The following is a 27079-nucleotide window of genomic DNA, read 5'->3' as shown; positions in this document are numbered from 1 at the left end:
AGATATATAAGATCAATTTTGTAATATATAAATATAAATTATGTAAGTACTGATTGTAACAATAACTATTTTTATTTTTAAAAAGATGAACAAATCAGGTGTTTCTTGTAGAACTTTTAGGCTATGGCAACATGTTAAAAATACAACCTGCAGAAACTTTGAGCAGGTTGTGTATGTGTGTTGGCACCAATCATTTGCATGGGGATCCTTTGCATGGGGATACAACAAAGCAATGTTTAATTGGGTGGTGTGAACTGTGGGGGTTAAGGAAAATTATCTGGCCAGAAAGGGTTGTTTAGGAGGGAATTCCAGGAAAAGTCACAAATGGAAGGTCAACCAGTTCTGTGGGTGTGTCATTACATCCAGGAATTCAGTCAGTATGTGTGAGGTCAGAATCCTGGGAGGTCTCTCCATGCAGGAAATGGAAGCCAACAAGTAGGTTTGAACAGGATATATGCCCTGGGTGGCACATGGGAAGGAAGAGTAAAATTATATATTCAGTCATTGGTTTCTCATCACATGATTCGAGCCTCAGGGCAGGAATCCAGCCTACAGAGGGAAGAGGATACTGGTCAGTGACAAGCTTTTGGTGTAAAGGGAATATAAGGACATCTGACCTGAACCGTCAGGAACTTAAAAGAATTGTGGAAAATTGAGGAATGACCAAAGGCAAAGATATTTCAAGCCTGAAGGAAAGAGATATTTGAGGGAAATTGTTTCTGTTTTCTAGTCCTAGAAGAATCACTTGCAATGTCCCTTTTCTCTCGAGGGCGAGAAGGAATTCTTCTCCCAGGATAGGTGTTGGAGTTGTGGCTGGTCTAAGCTTTCAAGTTCACTACAAGACACAAAAAAAGACAGGGTCTGATATTCAATAGGGTTTCAATCTTGGAGAGATCAAACTCCTGTGAGTTACACAAACTAATCCACTCAGTTTGGGAAAGAAAGAGAGTAATGGGAATTGTTCTTTAACAAATTTCAAAATATACTTATTGAATTAAAAAGTAGTAGCCAAAATGTTCTATTATGAAATATTTTGTCTTCTCAGGTTAGAGTCAGAGATCATGAAACTCCCATTATAAGTTTAACTTGTCAGTCTGATTCATATCTCCTGTGTTCAAGCTTTTAATTCCTTCTTCTTATCTCTATTTCACACCATATTCTGATTTCAGCATTTCTGACATTAGTATGGTACCCCTCAGTTTTTTTCTAGGAATTCAGTTTGTCATGTCTTCTCAATCTATGGCGTATTCTGGCTCCAATTAACCTGCTTTACTGCTTCAGCAAGAACAGCTTAAGTATTTCCCATGTGAAAAATGATGACAATGCTATTTTTTAAGTTACTTTATTCTGTTTTTCCAAAATCCAGCCAGCCAGATTATGTCCTGATAGCATGTTAACACTGGCTTGGATAGGGAACTCCTTCAGACTAAGTGTGCCAAGAATTTTTTTATTGAATTATGATTATATTCAAAGGCTTTTAATAATTATTAGGTTAACTTGTATAATAATAGCAAGTCATAACAAGAGAGTGCCATGAACTCTTAACTTTCAGTTGTGAAGTTTAGACAAGTGTGTACATGTATATATTTGTATATCTTTATTTGTACTTCTGAGAATTTACATAATTTATTTACTGCTCATTCTCTAAGTACTTTTTAAAAAATAAATTACCATCTAGAGCATAGGAATTTAAAGAAAAAGACTCTAAAATCAGAAATTAACAGGGTGATGCTGGTATTGACTTACATCAAACTGAAATGAAAACCACTGAACTTCATAGATTTATATCAGTTCTCAGAGTCTTCATCCATTCTCACAGCCTTTTAAAATGCTAGGTAAACATAAAAGCTTGCTGTCTTTCAGGTTTATGTTTGGTTTGTCAAAGCATAAGCTAAATAATTTTATTTAATTCTGTATAAAATCAGAAAGATACATTTTTTTAAATAAGATTTTTATATGAAGATTTGCATGGAAATTAGAGGTAATATGAAATGTAATTGAATAGCAGATTAGTTGGAATAGTTATAAGACAAAATATAAAAGGTGATAGTTTGGGAAGAAACATAAGAAGTAAAGTCAGCTTGGATGGTTCTTCCTTACAGTATAGACAATGAAAAACATTTTTCAAAGCTTAAGGAAGAAAACAACTCAGTAAAATTGAGAAAAGAGAGATGTAAATCTTGATAACTGTTCACTTTTAGCTTGACTATAGTAAGACTCTACATCTAAACTCTTCATTAACTTAAAAAAAATTTGGCCAAAAATTCTAGAATTTGTTAAGTTATTGATAGCTACCTGACACTAGTTCATTAAATAAGGGATTAATTTCTAATTTATAGGATTTAACTGTGTTTTACAAAATGTACTTACAGCCAACTGGTAGTTCCTAGGATGATTTCAGATGGTATGTTAATAAATATTTGAAAATATGTATTTAAGTATTAAATATGTATTTTAAAAATATAACCAACACAAAAATTGATGATTTAGGTAGTTGCCCAAAGGTTGTTTTTCTCTTGCCCATATGTATATAAGTTAAAAAATATGAGATAAATTTAAAGTGAAATATTAAATATATAAAATATTGTGATATAAAGATTTGTCAAAATATATGAAAGTGTTGTAAAATTAACTAATGTTTTATAGACCCAAAAATAGAAAGCCAATGAGACTAGACCTTTTCAGGGATTGAAGTGTTCTCATTCACCTTTAGGGTACTTCCCTCATGGTTAAAGTATTTAAGAAATCAAACTGAACATTAGAAAGTTGATTAGTGAGCATGAACTCAACAGAAAGGCATCTGGCTAGTTTCGATAACTGTATTAGCAAGGTCATATAAAAATCTGGAATCTACTTGAGAACAAGGTAGTCAAGTTCTATGATGTTGGAGATACCAAATAAATACATTTTAAAATATTCAAAATATTCAGTATCTTTCTCTAATACTAGGAGATGGTCTTTATAGACTCAATTTTTAGGAAAGTCCAGAAAGCTGGCTCCTAAAAAATTAAGATAACACCTTGAAGAAAACAATATTTATGTCGACTTCTGAGGAAGACAAGAGGCCTGGGAAAGCAGGCACTCCGCCTGTGGGAGGTGGCAGGGAAAAATGTGTCCCCAACAGGAAATACCAGACTTTAATCAATGGAAAGATGCTTTTGTTGAGTATAAAATAAGGTCATATTCCACTTCTGCTTTCTTTTTCAACCCGCTGTTTCCTAGTACGTAAAATAACCTACAGAGTTGCTGAGAAGATTAAACAAAATAATGTTGTATGGCAAGTACTCAATAATAATATTATGATTATTTTCCCTGAGAAGCTGGTCTTGCTTTGTGTGTATGTTTGAGAATGGTGATTACAAAATTGAAGAAATCATTTTACTTGGAGGGACATGTGGGGCATGTGGGTAGCCTTAAGTATAGATATGAAATCACTCAAGGGAAAACGTTCCTTCTGCTTTGGCATTCTGGCAGCAATGGCAGCAGTTGTGGTAAGCACAGAGGTCCAGGAAGCAACAAGGCTGGTGTGGCCCTGAGGAATAGACAGGAGTGGGATGCAGAAGGGAGAGATTAACGTCTAGAAAGGTGTGAATGACTTCTTGGAGGTCTTGGAAGGCAGTTTGGTGGCCATGGCTGAGAGCAAAGTCTAGCTACCGATGGTCGTTGTTCAAATCAGACTCTACTATTTGCTAATCAAGCAACGCTGGTCAAGTTCCTTATTATTCTGTGTCCTAATATCCTCACCTGTCAAAAGTGGTAATAATAGAACCTACTTCAATGCCTGGATATATTAATAAATTACAAAGTGGAGAAAGCACTTAAAACACTACATAGCATCTAGTCAACTCTACATAAGCAGAGTTTCACAGTAAGTGCCAAAATCTAAAGGGACCTAAGGCAATAGGCCTGCCCTGAACTAAGGCAGCTTCCAATAATTTACATGGAAAAGCATGCATATAAATTAGGTTTTGTGCTTATGTTGTCCTTACGTGTTCTCTCTTGAACTTGTTTTCTGACACTACAATTCTAAGATTACAGTATTGATTATCATCTCCTTCCCATCTTGTGTGCATTTGTAAAGATGCATGTTAGTCTTGGCTGCCAGCCATACCATCTGGTCTGAGTGGTTAAGGGAACAGAGAGGTAAATTTAAGGAGATACTTTTTTTAAAGTCTTCATGAATTAGATATATAAGAACTAGTGACTTATGAATCAAATTATGAAAGTTAATATGTTTGGGATAAAAATAGCTAAGGATGTTTAAATATGGACATATCTGAAGTAATCCTTTTAACTCTGTCCTTTACCTAAAGTAACACAATGGAATGCTGGGACTAATTTAATTTTCATGGCCTGAATTTCTGTGCTGTTTTAAATATAGTTTAATCATAGCTTGTTTAGGACATCTGTGGTATAATGGGAAGTTGATTGAAATTGGAATTAGAATAATGCTTTCCAAACTGTTGTCTGTAGGAAACAGGTCCTGCAAGATGTTTGCAAGTGTTCTATGAAAAGAGATTTCTTCAGCAAAATAAGTAGGAAAATGTTGAATTAGCAGATCTCAGTTCAGAACCCTACTTTGTCATTTATAGGTTATGTAACTTTGAATAAGTCACAAGTTTTCTGAACTCCATTTGTAATTCCTCACAAGTTTGTTTGGCTTTTTTTTGGTGGAATAAATAAAATAATATAAATGAGAGACCTGAGAAATGTGTCCTTGATATATGTCAATGAACTTAGCTTTAGAATTCCAATAAAATGGAGCTGAAATTGGGCACTGTTTTTCATGTGATTAACATTCAAGTTTAGAGAGAAAGTACTGCCTGTAGGATATGAAAAATTATCAGGTTATTAGAAAGAGTTGCAACTGCTATTTCTGACTTGGATATAAATTGAAAAACTGGTAATCCTAATAAAGCTTTTTTTTTTTTTTTTTAAAAAGTTGCTTGTTTTAAGGGCATATTTTCACTTTAATGCTTTTTTCTATTAAAAAACATACTTATCAACTATATTTTACCAATGGGTACAGCAAACCAAAAAACACAGAAAAACCAAACATCAGAAGAAAAAAAAAATCTCACTCTATGATGTTAAACCATCAGTCAAGAATACATGCAATTTTATGAAAAGTTATGAAAAATAGTGATTGAAATATTACCATACACTTAGAAAAAAACTATGAAAAATGGTGGTTGAAAAACTACTATTATTAAAAAAGCAAAACAGCTAGTACCATGTTGGAAAGTGTGAAACAAGTAGAAGTTTCACACACTACTGCTGATAATATAAAGTGGTACAATGATTTTGGAAAACTATTTGGTAGTATACACTAAAGCCAGATGTAGGCATACCCCGAGACCCACAATTCAAGAAACACACGTATTTTCGAAAAGACAAGCCCTAGACTCTTAATGGCAGTGCTATTTGTAATAGCCACAAAGTGAGAAACTATTTAAATGACCATGAACTGTAGAATGGCCAAATAAATGGTTGTCTGTTCAAGCAATGGACTATTATGGAGCAAGAGAATGAACAATCTACAACTTTAAGCAATAATGCAAATGCATCTCATAGACATACTTTGAATAAAAACTCCAGATATAAAAGGGCATGTAGTGTTTAATTTTATTTACGCAAAACAGCAAAACCTAGCTGTGTTAGAAGTTTGGATAGTGATTACCTGAGAAAGGCAGTAACTAGAATAAAAGGCAATAGGCCTGCCCTGAATTCAGGCAGGTTCTGTTTCTTGATCTAGTTTAGTACTGGTTACATGGATGTTTGTAAAAATGTATTGAGCTATAAACGTTAAGTTATGTGTGCTTTTGTGTGGCATATTTCACTTTGGTAAAAAGATAAACAAGAAAACAAACAAAAAGTCTAGCCCCGAAACAGACTGTTTCCAGCTTCAAAACTGAAAATTATCTCTAGGTGTTTCCTGAGACAGTCAGAGACTGACTTCTATTTTGTATTAGTTGCTTATTTTTTTTTTCTCTTTACACATCAGCCTTGTCCTGCTCTGGTATAGTATTCTATATTTTTTGTTGGCTAATGAACTTTTTCTATCTTTAAGTTATTTTAGATACTCGTCAAGAATCAACTAATAAAAGCCTGAAGACCAGGCTGTGTAACAGACCATTTTTTAAGTAGTGCCATAGCTGTCCCTGCTCTTTAACTTATCCATAGCTCTTCTATCTCCAGTCACTATGCAAAGACGAAGATATGACAATACAGAAATTATTGCTGTATCAAATGCAGCTAAGCCAAATCCAGAGAGTTTAAATATACAAACAAATAACTGTGGATCTTTGTAATTGGTGCTGAGGAGAGACTTCAGCAAGTGGAAGAAATCTAAAAGTTTATATTGTATCTCAAGACAAATTTAACAGTTAACAAATCACTCTGCAAAATGGAAATGATCTGCAAATAGGCATCAACTGTGTATTTCAGTAAAACTGCGAAGTTTATAAACACATTTTAAAAAATATATATGCTTCTGGGGTTTTTCTCCTCTTCTTCCTCATGTTTCAAAACATTAGGACTTTTCCACTATTTTTTTGTTGTTGTTACCTATTTTTATATCTCACAACTCACTTACATGATGTAAACTTGCAACATAAAATCAGCACAGAGATACATTAAAATGTTTTTGACATGAAAATTACAGGTTAGAAATTACAGAAACAGGATTTTAATTTCAAAGATTTTTTTTTCTAACTTTATAGTCTTTTAGGAAAATGAGAATGATTGCTTTTTCTTCCGTAGCAGTATGTGCTAAATTAAATTTAGATAAAATTAAATATTGCTGACACCGAACGTATCTAAATAAAACTTTAAAATATTAAGTTAAAATGAATAGAGCACATTACTACATGAAGAATAACACATTTATAGCCACATCCCTCTAATATGCAAGATTAAACTGTTTTGTAGGTTAGACTATCCAATAATTTAATAATATTGTGTTTTTAGGTTTCAGATCATGAAAAGATAAACGGGTTAACCCCTTTATTTCTAGTGTTCCATTTTTGGAACACTAAGCATGTGGAGTTATTTATATCCTACTGCTCAAGGTCATCACCACAGTCTGATTGCAAAAATAAAAAAAAAATTGCAACCTCGGGCATAAATGGGGTAGCCATGTACCTTAAATTTGTCTTCAGCTAATGATGGATTCATGGCAAGACCTTACACTTGGGATGTGACTTTTGAAATAAAAAAATATGTGGTCAATGAAAAAATATAAGGCGAAGACAAGGAAAATTTCTTTAAAAACATGATAATAAATAATTTGGATCAAAGTATGATTTAGATGAGAGTTTGTCTCCTAAACCATCAGTGAATAAATATTCCATATTCAACTATAATTTTAATACTATGTTGTTACTATTATTATCAGACTCTGAGTAGTGAGTTATGTTCATTAGTTTGAATAGTTATGTCCAAAATATAATTACCAAGGTATGTGTGAGAACTTATGTACAATTATATTCCTTATGATATCATTTTAATGAAACAGAAAAGGTTTAAAGATTGCTTTCTAAAACTATTTGTCTAAGAATTGGGTTAACAGTGTTGAAATTGAGTATTATCCCAATTCTCTAAATAACCTAAATAATATTCTCTCTGTCTTTATCTCAAACACACACACACACACACACACACACACACACACACACTTTCTCTCTCTCTCTCAAACTACCTGTAGCAAAAGACTGAGATGAATCAAAATCGAGTTTTTAATAAGAATTAACTATGAGTGATAAAATTACAAACAGTTGTTTCAACATTCTCTGTGATATTCTGAAATGATTTTTTCCCCTTTTTGAATATGTATTCTTTTTATAATCAGAAAAATATTTTTAAAATATTTATTCTTTTAAATCTTTGTTTTAATGGTGCCTTATAGCTTTTCTCTAGTATAATACCTGAAATTGTGAATCCTCTTCCCAACCTACAGACTTTAAATTTCCCTTCTCTACTTTATTTTTTTCGTACTTAATACTATTGAGCTTTTTTCCAGTATTTAATACTATCAAACATATTATACATTATATGTATTTATTACATTTAATGTTTGTTATCCCTAATATGTATATATGAAATACCTACAAATATGTTAGATAGTATTAATTACTGAAAACACACACACACACACGCACACACACACACATATGTGTGTGTTTTGAAGGCCAGAATTATTTCCTGTTTTGTTCATTGGATATCCCTAACATCTAAAATGATCCCTGGTAAATAGCATGAACTCAATAAGTATTAGTTGAAGAAGGAATTGCTTTTCTAAATATCTCTCTCTCACGTATGTATAATAATAATAAGGCTACTTCTTATGCTAAGCAATGGACGTAGTAAAGGAATTAAGGTCTCATCCTTATGAAGAAGAGAGTAAGAATTCAATGTTTGTAGTGAAATTATCAAGATCAAATATAATACTGGATCTTTTCCTTGTGAACTTAATACCATCTAGAAATGTCAATTCCTCTGATAATGACTTTATTATAGCTTTTGCTAATGTTGAGAACCTAACATGTTCTGATATGATGGTTGGAGGGTAGTTAACTTTTAGAGATAGACAAAATACTCAGAGTAGAGAGAGCTGAGTGGTCTTTATGGAAAATACAAATATATTTTTGATGTTGTGGAAACTAAAGTCTAAGAAAATTTGGCCTTCCAATGTTTAGACAATTCTTCAATTCCCAGTTATAACTGTATGGAGACTAAAAGGGTGGCAGCCTTGTAGCAGCTTCTACAAAACCTGGCTGGTACCCCAGCTGCTGTTGAGATCCATTTGAAACCTGGCAGGAAAATTAAACTCCAGTTCTTTCATCCCTTTCTTCTGCTGCTTGTTTGCTTTGGAGCTTTGAACCATACTCCTTAGTAAGTGTTAACAAGAACTTTTAAAAGGAACAAGTAGTAAGGAGAAAAATAACAAGAGTAAAGAAGAAAAGTAAAACAAAAAGGAGAAATATAATGGAAAGCAAAACAGAAAGGAGCAATTCCAAAATCTTGGAAGTGATTATACTTGATATGGTTGTATATGACAATCTGGTTCATTACCAAAACATAGAAATTGGATCTTCCAAAATCTTATCACATCCTTTAAACTAAATTTTCCCAATGTGCAAGTTACTGAAAGTGAAATCACATCATAATAAAATTGTAGTAAATCAGGTTTTGTTACTTAATAGAAGATTCATCTCAGTTATTAGTATCATTGAAATGACTGGACTGCCAACATCATCATCTTTATTTTCTTAAAAACTAGACTTGATGTTTGAAGAACCTGATGTCAGTGATTAAAAAATTAAAAACTGCAAAAAAATCTGTTTGTTTTTTGTGGATATCATTTGAATGAACAGTTACTAGAAAATACACGTCCTTGGTTTATTAAAATACTACATAGTATTCTAAATAATGATTTAATAAAAAGTTGTTACATGACCTTAAAGAGGTTAAACAATTATATAAGGACGTAAATTAATTCTATAGTATAGCATAATGTGTGCACCAGACACTAGCAGTTAAAACAGTTCTATAAGGTTGATTTAAAAGTCATTTATTTCCAAGTCTGTCTTTATTTTTAATTGACACATAACCACATATTTATGAAGCACATAGTGAGGTCTTGATACATTTAATGTATAGTGATCAGATCATGGTAATTAGTATATCCATCATCTCAAACATTTATTATTCCTTTGATTTGGAAAAATTCAATATCCTCCTTGTAGCTATCTAAAACTATGTATTATTATTGTTAACCATCATCATCTTACAGTGGTACAGCTCATTAGAACATATTCCTCCTATCCAGCTGTAATTTTGTATCCTTTGACACATGTCTAATTGGTTAATCAGTTAAAATAATATTGATCATCTCCAAACAAAATTCTAGAGCCTAGGATGTACATCAATCAACCACTTACTGGGAGAGTTTTACATAATACACAGCCCTGAATCCAAATGAGTTAGAAGAACATTTGTGTCTTTCTCCTGGATCTGTGAGCCATCTCAGTTAGAGATGGCTGGGTTAGGCTGAGTCTGGATTTAGCCATGAGTATAATTCACATCTGCTATACCTGTTTATTACCCTAATAACATACCCCAAGAAATAGAGACTGCCATGGACATGCTCTTTTCATGGAGGGAAAGCTTGTGTTTAAAAGTGGCACAGTGTCATTTCTTCCAACATTCCACTAACCAGAGAAAATGTCAGAGCAACATACGTGGAGCAGTAAAGTGTACTCTTCCCAGGGGGGAGGAGCAGGACATAGTTGCTGAACAATAATTTTTTAAAAAATAATCTATCAAAAGTATAGTAATGAACAAAACAGAAAAATGTACTTGGGAGAGAAAAATAATAGTAAAATAATAAAATAAAAATGCATAAATGTATATTATGCAAAATTTTCAAAAAGAGGTGAGTACGGCACTCACTGAAAAGTTGAGCTCTGAGTAAAGACTTAAATGTAATGATGGATTTAGCTGCGAGAGTATTAATAAGAAAATTATTTCTTGGCGAAGGACAAATCTTTTCTAAAGACCTCAACTGAGGATGTGTCTAGCATGTCAGAGAAAGAACAAGGAGGAACAGTGGCTGGAATGACCTGAACGAGAAGTAGTGGATGAAGTCAGAGCGGTCATGGAGATAGGAGTCTGACGCAACTATTATCAGGACACCTATCAAGGGCATAGTAAGGACTTTGACTTCTACTTTGAGTGAATTAGGAAGCCACTGATGTAGGGAACTTAGGCTTAAAGATACATAATTTAGAATTATCAGTGCCTAAATGGCATTTAAACACATAGGACAAGACAAAATCACTGAAGAGCTAGTGTACATCATGAAAACGGAAAAAGACTAAAGACACAGTAGTAGTGTCCCAAAAATTCATAAAGGGTGATTGTCTTGTATAATGTTCCTTTAACTCATGCCTATTCAACAAGAATTAAAACATTGCAAATTGTAAGTATTTTTCCTGTCAGTTCACTCTTCTAATTCAGGAAACGTCTTCCTAGCTGCACAATACATCCATTATGGCGAATGAGCTCTTGTCCCTTCTGATTAGTAGAACTGTTCTTATTGGCTGCTAAGCAACTTCAGCCTCACCCTGACCTGGGCATTCCTATCAATGTTTATAGGAACTCTCTTTTTATGGTACCAGAGATGGAATGAGGTCACCTCTATATCAAGCAGCCCATGAATTTTTTGACCACCTCTAAGAAAATTCTTTCTTTTATTAGTAGTTATCTGATATTGATTTCCCTGTAATCTCCAGCCTTTTATTCTAGCCCTGGCCTTAGGAAAGTCACAGGATATATTAGTCAAGGTTTTCCAGAGAACAGAACCAAAAGAATATATATAGATATATAACAGCAGATTAATTGTGGGAATTGACCCTTGCTATTATGGAGGCTGAGAAGTTCCACAATCTATGGATTGTGTGCAAGCTATAGAACCAGGGAAGCCAGTGGTATAAGTTTGAGTTCAAAGACCTGAGAAGGAGGTAAGGACAACCAGGGGCTCTGATGTCCAAGGATGGGGGAAGATGGATGTCCAAGCTCAGAGGGGAAGGCAGAGAGTGAGACAGAAAAAGAAAATTTGACCATTCTCCACCTTTTCATTCTATTTGGATCCTTAAAGGATTAGATGATTCAAATGCTGATATCTTTCAGAATCAAAGACCTTGAGGTAAAGTATTTTATTACCTTTCACTCTATCATGTAATATGGTTATTTAAGCCTCTACACTATTCTGACCACTATCTTCTGTGTAGTATCCAGTTTGTGGGTTATAATCAAATACACAAAAAAAAGTGCTTTCTAATTATGAAAGAATAATAGATGTGTACTCTCCTTTTTAGCATTATTAATATTTTACGAATGCTTTAATTTTATAAGAGAAAAATATTCTCCTTTTAGAATATGGCTTTACATCTTGGGTAAATTTTGTAAAATACCAAAAATAACATTAGTTACTATCCATGAAAATAACTAATACATAGATTCAACTCTTCTACTTGCATTTCGTTTCACTATTTAAAATAAAACTTTTAATAGCTTTATTAGCTATGATTTAAAAATTATTCCTGTTTGGCCTTAAGTGTTCGGCTTATCCTATATTCACTATTCAGGCGCCTGATGGCCTTAAACTGTTCTTTAATTTTCTCCTTTATGACAGTATGTAATTATGTAAGGGGAGATTCATTTCTGAGCTGCCCCCTTATAGTCTAGGTGTATTTACTCTTAATCAGTCCATGGAATCTCCTCCAAATTCATTAATTCTACAAAGCATGCTCGAAAACTCATCTCTTTTGCTATTTATGAAAAATGACATAAACCTTGAAAGAAGAAAACCGTAGTCAAAACCGTAGTCATGGTTTTCTTCTTTCAAGGTTTATGTCATTTTTCACTTCATTAACCAGATAATTCTCTATTGTGGATAAGAATAAAGTAAAAGTACTTTTAATAACAAAAATAAGAGTAATCACATTTGTTCCAATCTTCTTGTATGCTAGAATTATGCTAAGTCCTTTATGCTTAACTACCTTAGCCATCAGAAAATATTTTCATTTTAGGAGTGAATTAATAAAATCACAGAAATGTAAGAAACTTTCCCATGGTTAACTAACTCAAATACATTAGGCAAACAACTAGTAGGTGGCCACTCTAAGATTCCATTTTATGCAACTTACCTTGGAGGGTGAACTCTTTACCATTAAGTAATTTTCTCTGGTGTTTCCACAATATCCAGAGAGAGAAAGTTGCCACTACATTGGTTACACATTTTTATAGTCTCTTTATAAAATATAATCTAACACATTCCATCATCCATTTACTCAGTCATCCGTCCATATTTATTCATTATCTGCTAATGACAAACATAATTCATAGTGCTCGTGATTTAGTGACAGGTTAAACAGAATTATCTTACCACCCTGGTGATTATGCTTTACATTTACTGTGGCTATTTAGAAGAGTAATCAGTGTTTTAAGTACCAGATATCTCATTTAATCCTTACCAGCAAACTTACAAGGTAATAGATACAATTAGCTTCACTTACAGTGAAAAGAAGAATACTCAGCTATATGAAGTCCCTTGCTCAGAATTTCAAAGTTGCTCTATCATATGTCAGTTAATACATTTAATTTCATTCAACATTCAGCTAATATTAATTGACCACACTTTATGTTCAAGGCACAATTATCGTTACCCTGTGCTACTACACAGTATTATGGTAGAATAGAAGGAGATATTACTGAGTCTGCAGATCTGAGAGTACCTAACAATAAACCTGATGTGAGTTTAACAGGTAAGTTTAATTCCAGTGCAGAGGGGGACAGTGTGCTAGGAGTATATCTAATCCAAAAAAAAAAAAAAAAAAAAGGAAAGACAGGTGCAGTTGCATGAAAGAAAATAATGTGTAATAAAAATCGTGTGGTTGGGGCATAACAATAAGGTGCCTTTGAGGATGACAGAAGAGTACAAGTAGCTAAAGGTCAAAAGACAGTTTGACTGTGAGGTTAGGATTCAGAATTTAGACTTGTCCTATAAATAACGGAATCATCTTTGAATGCTTGAACGCAGAGGGAGTATTCCAGCATCTGTGGACTGAGCAAGATAGCTCTGTCAGTGTTATCAAAAACTACAAATTTTTATACAAGAATTCATAAAGTATACTTTTTTTAAAAAAATGTTAATTTTTAAGATTTATTTTTGTGGAAGAGATGTTCTCTCCTACTTTGAAAGTTGAAAAGTATTCTAATCTGTAGCATAGCCTTGAATATATCAGTCAGTGTGACAGAACTGAGTATATGCACTCAGGATTTTTATTTTTATTTTTGTAATTTCTCACTTATTCTGTTATTTATAACACTCATTAAATTTGAATCCAGCTCTTTTTGGAAATTCCAGTAGCTATACAATCATAAATACAAGAATGTAAGGTTCCAGTGGTGGTTTGCTTTTTAAGAAATTTGAAAACTATTATTTATTTATTTATTTATTTTAAACAATGGTGCATTATATAGCAATAACTAAACATAGATCTGAAACTGGCACATAGAGGAAACCCTAAAAATAAATCCGCCCCTGAGATAAGAAAGTGCTCTGGGTCTCTGCAAATATTCTCACTTTAGAGAGTGTAGCCTTAATCACCTTCAAGGTAAAAGGGATATAATAAATTACACAACGGCCTTCTAATATAAACAAATATTTATATTTTATAGTTCTTTTAGAGTTTATTAAATACCATTTTATGCATTACTTGGTATATGGCAACATAGTTTAGCAATATTAAAGAATATAACATGAGCAATATAATTACTTGAACACCATTTTCTTTAAAAATTTTTTTTTAATGTAATTGATTTTGAAGTTATCTAATCAAAATCCTCTTTTTTGGATGAGAAACTGAAGTCTAGTGTAGTAAAGCCTCCCTTACATTCACAAATGCACCCAGATTTTCTGCATCCAACCACCCTTGCAGGCACAAAACAACAAGCGGGTCCCAGGATGAAAGTCTTCAATTTGTAGGCAAATATGAGAATCCTTTAAATCCACTAATTTTCTCAAGGTCAAGCGTTAGTGAATGGCTTGAGTATGTTTTGATGCCTGAAAGGGAGTAGTATTATCTTAAAATAACTGCATATTTTATCAAGAACTTTATTAAAAAGATTTGATTCACATATGGATTTTATTGAATAATTGTATTTTTCAACAAATACCATGTTTACCAATAAATAGTAATATTAAAAAGGCAGACCCCTGGTATGGCCAGCTGAAGTCTTCAGAGCCTCCATAGACTTTGTCTTGACCTCTTTCTTGATATATTCTATAATGTAGACTCAGAAAAGGCACAGAAAAATTATAAAATCTAGGTAAAATTAAGTATTCCAAAAACTAAAGCATTTTTTATTGTGACATATTTTAATAAAATATTTTAGTTTTTCTATCGTGGTGTATGAGTCCAAGATAAAAAACACAATTTAAGTTTTATTTTAGCAGTAGAGAACTTCACTGGTCTATTTGTATTTTTTCTTTTCTATAATACTTCCAAGTTTCATAATTAGAGAGATGCTATCTATTGGGCTGGAGAGTGTGATGCTTTCAATTTATACTTTTGTCAATGGAACTGATTTTTCATTCATAATTTTGGTAAATAATTTTCAATTTCATGTTGTATTCTTAAAGACACATTATCTGACATATATATAATCTGTATTTATATGTGACAACAGTCAGGTTTTTTTTTTTTTAATTTACTACTATCTATTTCAAGCTAAAATAATTAGAAAACATGCAATGTTTTCTGATGAAGTAGGAACTGATTAGCTAATCTCTCACTATATTAGCAATAAAAATCCTATACTTCTTGGTGGCCTAAGCATTTCTTCAGATTTTTAGAGTTAAATTATTTGGAACATAATTGTAGTGGTAGAATTTCTTTTCATAACTTTTGAATAATAGATTAACAAATGCTTATCAAGATCTGGGAAGAAAAATGAGGAAATGTAATCCTAAACTATTTTACTCAGTACTAATATGTTTTAATAATATGTAAACAGGTAACAATATAACTTGAACCATATAATTGCTTGAGTATTTTTCTTATGCTTTAATTTCAATTTATTTTGCAGATGTTTTACTGTGTGTCTAGTAAGTTCTAGATGTTGTCATAGGCAGCATCTAGAAAACAAAAAAAGTAAAACATGACTTTTTTCCATTAAAAAGACTGTCTAGTAGAGGAGATAGGTAAAATCACTATCATCTATGCCATAGAATTTTTTATGTTCATGATTGGGATGAACAAATTCTGGAATAGCACTATTCAATAGGATAGCAATATCAGGAGAGCCACATATGTAATTTAAAATTTGCTATTAGTCACATTAAACAGATAAGAATTAGCAGAGGAAATTAATTTTAGTGATATATTTCATTTAAGGAACATATGAAAAATATTTTTATTGCTACATGTAACTAATATGAAGGCAATTAATGAGATTGATATGGTTTGACTGTGTCCCTACCCAAATCTCTTTTGAATTGTAACTCCCACAATTCCCACGTGTAATGGGAGGGAAGTTGTGAGAGGTAATTGAATCATGGGAGTGGGTCTTTCTTGCGCTAGTCTCATGATAGTGAATACATCTCAGGAGATCTGATGGTTTTAAAAAGAAGAGTTTCCCTGCACAAGCTTTCTTTCTCTTTGCCTGCTGCTATCCATGTAAGACACAACTTGCTTTTCCTTGCCTTCTGCAATAATTGTGAGGCCTCCCCAGCCATGTGGAACTGTAAGTCCATTAAACCTCTTTCTTTTGTAAATTGCCCAGTCTTGGGTATGTCTTTATCAGCAGCATGAAAACAAACTAATACAGAGATGCTTTACATTCTGTTTCTCTATTGTGTCTTTGAAATTCAGCATATATTTTTCACTTACAGTGTAGTTTCAACTTGGGCCATCTACAGTTCAGGTGCTCCATGGCCACATGTGGCTAGTGGCTACTGTGTTGGACAGTGAGGTCTACATCAACAAAAGGGAATGTGCAAAGCTTTGAGAAGTGTTGTGTGAGAAGCCTTAAGACAAACAGTGATATGCTTTGGCTGTGTCCCTACCCAAATCTCATCTTGAAGTGTAGCTGCATAATCTCCATGTGTTGTGGGAAGGACACTGTGAGTGGTAATTGAATCATGGGGCTGGGTTTTCCTATGCTGTTCTTGTGATAGTGAATAAATCTCATGAGATCTGATGATTTTATAATGAGAAGTTCCCCTGCACAGGCTCTCTTACTTGCCAACATGTAAGACATGACTTTGCTTCTCATTTGCCTTCCACCATGATTGTGAGGCCTCCCTAGCCATGTGAAACTGTGAGTCCATTAAACCTCTTTTTCTTTATAAATTACACAGTCTCAGCTATTTCTTCACAGCAGTATGAAAATGGGCTAATACATATAATATGTCAAGAGTGAAGGAGCAGGAAAGGATGGGGAGATCAGCGGGAAACAAACTTGAGAGAACTTGATATACTATTCTATACCAATGTAGCTACCATCAGCCCTGTAACAAACCTATGGCATTAAATTTCAATGGCCTGGTCCTATTAGCTATCTCAACTGATTTATTTTTTTAATGCCTCTTTGCCAAGAACCAAAATTCAGACATAGTTGATTAGAAATGAAGCCATTTCCAGGCCGGGTGCGGTGGCTCAAGCCTGTAATCCCAGCACTTTGGGAGGCTGAGGCGGGTGGATCACGAGGTCAAGAGATCGAGATCATCCTGGTCAACATGGTGAAACCCCGTCTCTACTGAAAATACAAAAAAATTAGCTGGGCACGGTGGCATGTGCCTGTAATCCCAGCTACTCAGGAGGCTGAGGCAGGAGAATTGCCTGAACCCAGGAGGCGGAGGTTGCGGTGAGCCTAGATCATCGCGCCATTGCACTCCAGCCTGGGTAACAAGAGTGAAACTCTGTCTCAAAAAAAAAAAAAAAAAAAAGAAAGAAAAAAGAAATGAAGCCATTTCCATAGATTTTTGGTCTTTCAAATTTCTTAGTAGTGGTACCTCAGTATTTTAAAGGAGAATTCCCTACATTAACATAAAAATATTTATGGCAATTTTTGAATTAATTTTATTTTTTCTACAAGTAACGTTTGTTTTTAAAATAAAAATAAGAAAATTTATAAATTTCATAATTTTACTGTACAAATTTAGAAATAATCTCTCACAAATAAGAGAATTGACTAAAAATTAATTTTCTAAATTCCACAATGTTACAACTATCATTTGAATGTCTGGGTCCCTTCCAAAATTCATAATGAGACTTACTATCCTAATGCAACAGTACTAAGTTATGGGTCATTTAGGAGGTGATTAGGCCATCAGGTCTCTGCACTCATATATGAATAGGTTTAGTGCCTATGAAAGGGCTGGAGAGAACTAGCTAGACCCTTTTTGCACTCTTATTCTTCCATCTCTTCTGCCATGTGAGGACACGTTATGTGGTCCTTTTGCTTATTTCCACCATGTGCAAATACAGCAAGAGGTGCCATATTGGAAGCAGAAAGTGGGCCTTAATCAGGCATCAAACCTGCTGGTTTTTTTTTTTTTTTTTTTTTTTTTTTTTGAGATGGAGTCTAACTCTGTCACCCAGACTGTAGTGCAGTGGCACTATTTGGCTTACTGCCACCTCTGCCTCTCATATGCAAGCAATTCTCCTGCCTCAGTCTCCTAAGTAGCTGAGACTACATGCATGTGCCACCACATCTGGCTAATTATTTTGTACTTTTAGTAGAGGCAGGGTTTTACCTTGTTGGGCAGGCTGGTCTCTAACTCCTGACGTCAGATGATCCTCCTGCCACGGCCTTTGAAAGTACTAGGATTACAGGCCTGAGCCATTGTGCCAGGCCCCTGCTGACATTTTGATCTTGAGCCTTCAGCCTCAAAAACTGTGAGAAATAAATTTCTTTTTTTTTATAAATTACCCAGTCAAGGTATTTTGTTACAGGAGCAGGAATGGACTAAGATAATTATAGGAAATTAGGTGCCTTCATTATACAACGAGGTAAAATCGTTGAGGAACTAATTTTATGTTTAATGGTAATTTTTTTATTAGTAGAATTTATTTGAAATATTTTTCCATTTAGGTAAAGCTATACCATTTTAAGTATCTTTTTATGTCTGTCATAGAAACAAGTAGAAGGGTTCATTTACTCTAAATGGGAAGTCAATAAAGAAAGAATTTCACTTCCGGAGGTGTACCAGTTAGAGAAAATCTGGGACTAGCCAGTTTAACAAAGAGTCTGGACTATCCTTTGTCTTTGCTGTGCAAAGTTACGTGTGGGAAACATACATTCAGTAACATTGTCTAAGATATCCAAAAGTAGAACAAGAACTTTGAGAGTATAAAATAATGAAGTTGGCAAAGGGGAGCAGATAATTTTTTTTATCAGGAAAAACTACACCAAGGAGCCATGATACTAATGCCAGAAGCCCCAAGGAAGGCCCAGGCAATTGAACATCATGCTTAATTGGGCACTTTCTCTCTTGGATCACATACATTAAGATTCAGTTACAAGGGAAATAGGATCTCCTAACGTTTTGTAATGATGGTGACCATGGCATTCCTGTAGCTCCATGTTCTGAGAGTAGAATTGTTTTTAAACTTGTTAATCAAGACATTCTTCTGGCTTATGAGAATTTAAATTAATGCTAAACTAGCTAAATCCTGGTGGATTTTTGGAAATGGTTTTAATCACTCCCAAAAGAAACTCTGGAGATTATAGGGAGTTAGGACTTCACGTTAAATGTCAACTCACTGAAATCTTGCAATTTAAATGAATCATTTCAACACCTTGCATTGAGAATGTCTTTCTCCCTTTCATTTAGGATTACTTAACTAGTCTATTTTTACTCAAAATTCTTAAGTTTTTTTGAGAAATCTCCAAACTGCTTTCCACAGTAGCTGAACTAATTTGCATTCCCTCCAATAGCATGTAAGTGTTCCTTTTTTCCATAGCCTTGCCAGCATATGTTATTGTTTAACTTCTTAATAATGACCATTTTGAGTGGTGTGAGATAGTGTCTCATTGCAGTTTTAATCCACCAATCCCACTACTGGGTATATACCCAGAGGGAAATAATTCATTCTCTCAAAAAGACACATGTATGTTAATCACAGTGCTATTGACAATAGCAAAGACATGGAATCAACCTAGGTGCCCGTCAATGTTGGATTGGATAAAGACAATGTGGTGTATATACACCATGGAATACCACACAGTCATAAAAATGAATGAAATATTGTCCTTTGAGCAACATGGATACAGGTGAAGGCCATTAAATTAAGTGAATTAATGCAAAACTAAAAAAGCAAATACTGTATGTTCTCACTTATAAGTTGGGAATAAGCATTAAAAACACATAGACATAAAGATGGAAACAGTAAACACTGGGAATTACTTAAGGGTGAGGAGAGAGTGAGGAATGGACTGAAAAACTGCCTTTTGAGTACTATTTATTAGCTTTATTTCCTGGACTATATAATTGGGTCACCAAGTGTTTTTTATTCATGGCGTAATGTTAAGTATGATAAATTCGTATTTATGATGACGTGGAAAAATCTCATTAATAGCTTCCATCAGACTTCCTTTTATAAAAAGCTAGTGTATTTGCTCAGGAAAAAAATAAAAAGAAAATAACTACAACCCCTTGACAAGTGATTGATAATGGAAGATGAGATCTTCAAGGACCTGGAAGTGGGTGGAAATGTTCTAAGTGAGATGTTAAAATAATATACTTGTCAATCTAGAAAAAGGAGAGCGGAAGAGGGTTGTGGAGCTAGGTAGATGGTAGAAAGCTGTATGGAATTTAAAATAACTCCACTCATTGTCTGCTGTATGTTGAATAAAGTTACCAAACTGAGAAATGCATGTCATTAGTAGATCTGAGTGTTTAAGAGTGATGCGTGTTTGAGGGTGTGTATATGAACCAGTGATGAGGCTGGGTACATATCTGTGCTCATGGAGGACAGAAACTCATGCAGATAGGAAAATATATAGTCAGAAGAAAGCTGAGGACCTGTCTCAGCAGCTCCCAGAGTCTGTGAGGAGGGATCTGTATAGTCACAGCCTGAAATTGTATTTCAGGTCAGGTTTAACCAAATCTCCAAGAATCAGAAGGATTCAAGATAACGTATGTGTCCCTTGGGACAGATAAATATATGAAAAATGGTTTCCAGGAAAGAACATGACCAGGACTCAACTGTTGGTTCTGGCTTTTTTCCTGATTAAGGAGAAGAAACTTCATTTAAATTATGAAATGAGGGTGGGAGGATCAGAAAAAATTACTAGCGGGTACTAGGCTTAGTACTTGGGTGATGAAATAATCTTCAACAAAACCCTGTGACATGAGTTATTTATATTAAAAAGCTGTACATGCACTCCTGAACATAAGATAAAAATTTAAAAAACAAACAAAAAACTATAAAATGAGAACAATTTTGGGATGAGATGAAGCCAAAAAATTTCTTCCCTGACTCTGGAACCAAAAAGATAGTCTCTGTATTATCTCCTATTAGCAACATAGTTTTTTCTTTTTTTATGTAGATATTTATTCCATCTGAATTTTACTTTTGAATGTGGTATCTATTTTTTTCTTATAATGAACTGATTTTGGTACTGTCATTTAAAAATACTCCATCCCTTCACCTATGGCTTGTGATGCCAAATCTATGCTTTCTCTCTGATGACGTATTAGTTGAAATTTTATTCCCTCATGCATCTTCTCATGATTTCTTTGTAGATTCATAGCTATTATTTCTTTTTCCTTTAAAAACTTAGTAAGAGGGAAGTCTCAGGACTTTTAATTGGTGATGCATGTGACTAATGTGCGATCACTGAACTTTTTTGATGACATTGCAATTCTTTAAAAGTTAAATCCTCTAAATGTTAAAATTAAACCCAGATCCATAAGGCCTAAGTAGGAGGCACCCACTTAACTGAGTCAGTTACATGTGTATACTGATTTTTTAAGAAACATTTATTGAGTGCCTGTGATATGCCAGGCACTGACTGACTAGGAATATGGAAGTGAATATGACTGATGGTTCTCCTTTGCATTGCTATCAGTTTATCATCTAGCAAACAGCTTTGCCATCTAAGGCTCTAGGCTAATCATTTTCATTAGATATTAGCTGGGTCTGGAACAAAAGAAATAAAATAAAATAATGTGACCTATGGATGACAGATATTATGGGATCACCAGAATTTTTCAACTGAAGGATAACACTAACTTGTGACAACATGCAACTTGTATGATATGAATTTTGCTATCTGCCAAGTAACGTAACCACTAAGCTGTCATATTCTAAAGAGAAAATCAGGACTGATACCTACAAAGTATATGATAACTTATCATTGAGGAAACATTTTATTTCTTAACCTTTAGCAACAAATGTCTCATTCATAGATTGTTTATTTCCTTTGACTATCTATCCAGAGCAAAGTCAGGAACTGTAGATTGAATAAAAAAACAATACTTCTAAACTAAAATAAATGGGCCATACACTAAAATTCATTGACTTCAGTCATAATAGAGTTCTTGAATCCTTGATTTGTTTGTATAAATTTTTACATCTGTAACACATGCCGTGAATTTTATCTTCTAAAGGTCCATCTCACCACAGATTAGAGGCATAAAATAGAAGTGTAAAATTATAAAAACAGTATCAATAACTAGACGAAGATAACCAATATTAGGAGATAGTTATACCTGACAGAATGGGAGGTGACTGGGAATGCAGCATTCAAAACACAAAAGAGCATGGTAAAGTATAGTCATGCATTTATCTATAGCTAATAATCCTGGCCCATTTTCTATAATAATAGTTGTTGATGGTAGTTCCCCTCATGTTTAAAAAAGTGTAAATGTAGGATAAGTATCTCTGGTTAAAAAGATGGATACATTTGTTTTGTGTTTTAGAATGATTTATTCTAAAAATTACTTAGTTTTGAAGGAAAGAGATATGTATGTATTTACATATATGATACATATACCATATGTACAACATGATTATTCAATTTATATATAATGTATGTATCATATATGTTATGTATAATATATATTTTTACATAAATTGAGATTTATCTCTGCTGTCAGGCAGTGTGATGGATTTTCAAAAAGGTTATTTCATTAATTTTGATATATACCGAATAGAGTTTAGGTTTTTGTTTAATATGCTTACAGATAAAACTTTCAATAATTCACTTCAAATCACACCATCAGATAGTGACTGAACTGTAACTGGAATCAGATCTGCCATTTTATTGTAAGTGATGCAGTATAGAACATTGGCTAAGACTGCTTTCAAGTCAGAGGACCCTGATTTTAAATCTCAGGTTTGACATTACTTATTTGGCCATAAAAAGTGACTTAGACTCTTTGTGACAGAGCTTCCTCATATGAAAAATAGGAATGGAAACACCCAATTTAAGTAGTTATGAGGATTTGATGAGATAAAGTATGTAAGTAAACACTTTGCATAGTGATTAGCACTTTGTAATCACTCAACAAATGAAAATATTCCCTGGCTCTTAATTGGAGAGGCTTCTATCATTAGAGAATGCAAAGTTTAAAGATAGCTTAGCCTCTCAGAATTCAGAATAAATTAAGTCATGATATTTAGATTATAATTAATCTATAGCAAATAGCCAATAGTAAATATTCATTTTGTTGTTGTAATAGTTGGCCGCCGAATAAACTTAAGACATTTTTCTGAGTCATCTGTTTTCTTAATCTCTAACAGTCTAATCCTTTTATCTTTAAACCCAGGAGACCATTCTTCAAAGTCTTACTAGTTATTGTCAAAGAAAGTAAGTGAATGTTTGTTAAGAGATCAGTATAAAACTATCCCAACTAGTCATGTATCATAGGTGACATTATGTAAATAACATCTTGTAGACTAATTAGAAGTAGTTTTAAAATACTAGAATTCACATTAAATTTGTATTATAATTTTGTTAAATAATAGATGCCTACAAGACAAACTGACTTTCTAACAAACGATATAAAAATAGATTTCTAATACTCTTTCTTCATTGTTTCTTGTGGTTTTCTATTCTCCAGAAAGAACCTAGAGTGGTCTCTTAAAATAGATGATAGTTCATTTGTCTATTTAAAACCCTCTGATGACTTCACATTACATGTAAAATAAAGCCTAATTTTCTTAAGGGCCTACAAGGTGCTATATGAACTGGTTCTTGTCTCTGAATTCTTCTCTTTCCTTCTATTCTCTTCCTTGCTTACTCTGTAGCTAACAAAACAGTTTTCTTAACAATCCTTGAACATGTCCAGCGCATTTAAAACCAACATCTTTCACCATGAGTGATATAGTTTGGCTGTGTCTTCACCCAAATTTCATCTTGAATTGTAGTTCCCGTAAACTCCACATGTCTGTTTCACCATTCTACACAAGGATATTTCAATAAGAGTATTGAGTATGATAAACTTAACAGCATTTTCCTCCCATTTCTACCCCAAATTATTTTCTATAGTCCTTCCCTTCACCATCTGTTGATGGCATCTTAGGCATAACCTATAAATTTTGCTTAATTCCAGATGTCAGTTCTATAATTACTATGCTTGACTTTATTTTATCTGTTCTGTTCTTTCGGCATTCCTATTGAACTATAGAATATATTGTTATAGATGTATAGAATACATAGCCACAGATACATAGACTTATAATATCTACTAACTATAGTATTTTTAGACCATCTGTCCTTGCTTCATCTATAACCATTCTTTATTCATCCATCCATAAATCTTTTCCAACATAATCTATATTTATATCTATACATAATATATACATTTGTTTAAATTCAACATGTGGGGGGTGTGTGTGTGTGTGAATATATCTTCATTATCTCTAATGAATCTTTTTTAGGGAAATTTGCTTTTGTTTCATAGGTGCAACGTTAACTTAATTAATGTCACTTTTTCTAAAGTCATCTTCTGAGTGCTTTAGTACTATTTCCTTGTGTGTGAGTACTTTGGTTTGTTATTCGTTTATGTGGTCTCCATGCTTCTCAGATAATTTGAAGTCATTAACCTTGAGCTTATCTTTGCATGCACAATTCCTTAACAACTATTTACTGCTGTTTACTGCAGAGTCCACCTGAGTGAGAAGAAAATTACTTCTAGAGTTCATGTTCCTCACTTTTTCAATTATATGAGAAATTGTTGAAACAAACAATAACTTTTCATCTGGTCTTCTTTTTTTTTCTTTTTCTTTTTTTATATATTTTTTATTGCATTTTAGGTTTTGGGGTACATGTGAAGAACATGCAAGATTGTTGCATAGGTACACACATGGCAGTGTGATTTGCTGCCTTCCTTCCCCTCACCTGTATCTGTCATTTCTCCCCATGCTATCTCTTCCTACCTCCCCACCCCTCATCCCTCCTCCATTTCCCCCCAACGGACCCCAGTGTGTAGTGCTCCCCTCCCTGTGTCCATGTGTTCTCATTGTTCAACACCCGCCTATGAGTCAGAACATGCGGTGTTTGATTTTCTGCTCTTGTGTCAGTTTGCTGAGAATGATGGTTTCCAGGTTCATCCATGTCCCTACAAAGGACACGAACTCATCATTTTTGATGGCTGTGTAATATTTCATGGTGTATATGTACCACATTTTCCCTATCCAGTCTATCATTGATGGGCATTTGGATTGGTTCCAGGTCTTTGCTATTGTAAACAGTGCTGCAATGAACATTCGTGTGCATGTGTCCTTATAGTAGAATGATTTATAATCCTTTGGATATATACCCAGTAATGGGATTGCTGGGTTAAATGGGATTTCTATTTTTAGGTCATTGAGGAATCACCACACTGTCTTCTGCAACAAGAAGAGCTAACGATCCTAAATATATACACACCCAATACAGGAGCACCCTGGTCTTCTTTATCTTCTCGCACCTTTGCCTGGTTCAGACCTTTTACTGGATGGTCCTTATAGTTACCTCTCTCTCACCTCAGCTTCCACACCTCTAGATTTAGAGATTTTTGAGATTGATCTCACTTTATTTGACATTCTTTTCCACAGATTTGCACACCTTTGCCATTTTTCACTTCGTTTGAATGCCACCTTCTTCAATATTAAGAGTACAGGGTTAAGAAGATATGTAGTGTAAATAATCCAAGTTCCTTCTGGAATAGACAAGGAAAATAAAATATTGAATAATTAGAGAATTCACCCAGAACTATAAAGACATCTGAGCCAGAAATAACGTTTCTTTGTTTCTTTCTTCAGACTGAGAAAACATGGTGCTTTTGTCTGTAAAAGAGTTTGATATAATAACATCAATGCATGTAGGAATTTTTCCCTATTTCCTAAAGTACACAGTTTTAGGTAAGTTATTCAGGGTTAACTGGATATCTACTCTGATTAGAATATTTCCATACTAGAAAAAATATGTCTCTTATTAGAAATCAACATAGAGCCTAAGAATATTGGTTCTTTAAACAATAGGTTTAAGCAAATTCTTTATGAGGAAAACAGTGTTTTTTCATCTACAAATGTTCATTTCAATCTCACCTTTATATGATCTGAGAGAACAGATAATGACAACATTAAAAGAGGATGTTCCTTAGGTTTTACTTAAGCAAACACTGATAGAAAAGATTTAAGTAAATAGAAAATGACTTAACCGTTAGCATGATTGTATTTTAAATAAATCTTAGTTTTAGAGACCACTGACCAATAAATAGCAAAATGTACCCCTGTAATTTATAAATTCTCTGACTTTCCTCTGGTGAAGTAGAAAATTCACTTTGGTTCCCATATTTCAGTGTTTTACAGAGTTAATAAAATAATGACCTTCTCCACCCTTAATTTTAAGATCACAACTAGTGTAGAAGTTTCCGTTGAAATTGTTAAATTTTTCTCTTTTTTTGGTTCACTGGATATGATTTTTGGCCTGGTTTTGATGTTACTCACTTGTTTTTGGATCAACTTTTACCATGTGGCCGAGATTTTTTATGTTGTAATAATACTAAATTGCAGCACTGCTCTTCTAAAAAGTAGAAGTCAATGAAAATTAAATCTTAAAAAACACTATGTCTGCTCAATGTTAAACATCTGCCTTGAACTGACAAGGGCAGGACAGGGCATTTTTTGTAACTTAAGTCCTAAGTTGATCTGGTTTTTAAATAACTATCAGCTCTAAAATACAAGGGGCCAGGCATGTAAATGCAATTAATTTTATTTTAGTTTATAGCTAGAATTTTTTAAAAGTTAAATCTTTAAGAGAATAGAATTTTTAACTTCTTAGAGGAACATGTTAGGGCTCAGCATGATGTTGAATTGTCCTGTTTAAATATTCAGTCTTTAATCAGCCTTTGGGCAAATTATGTGTTATCATTTTCCATGAAAATACTTAATCGTTTGCACTCTTATTTAAAAACGTGAATGTATTACTGCTATGTCATTGACACCTTGCATTTATGTGGGAAGTTTGACTGAAAATGTAGGTGTTGCCATGAAATAGTTATTAATGTTGCAAA

This window comes from Saimiri boliviensis, chromosome 18 (genome assembly GCF_048565385.1).
Source record: "Saimiri boliviensis isolate mSaiBol1 chromosome 18, mSaiBol1.pri, whole genome shotgun sequence".
Lineage (NCBI taxonomy): Eukaryota > Metazoa > Chordata > Mammalia > Primates > Cebidae > Saimiri > Saimiri boliviensis.
The sequence above is the reverse complement of the archived record's forward strand: the minus strand, read 5'-3'. Positions refer to the sequence as shown.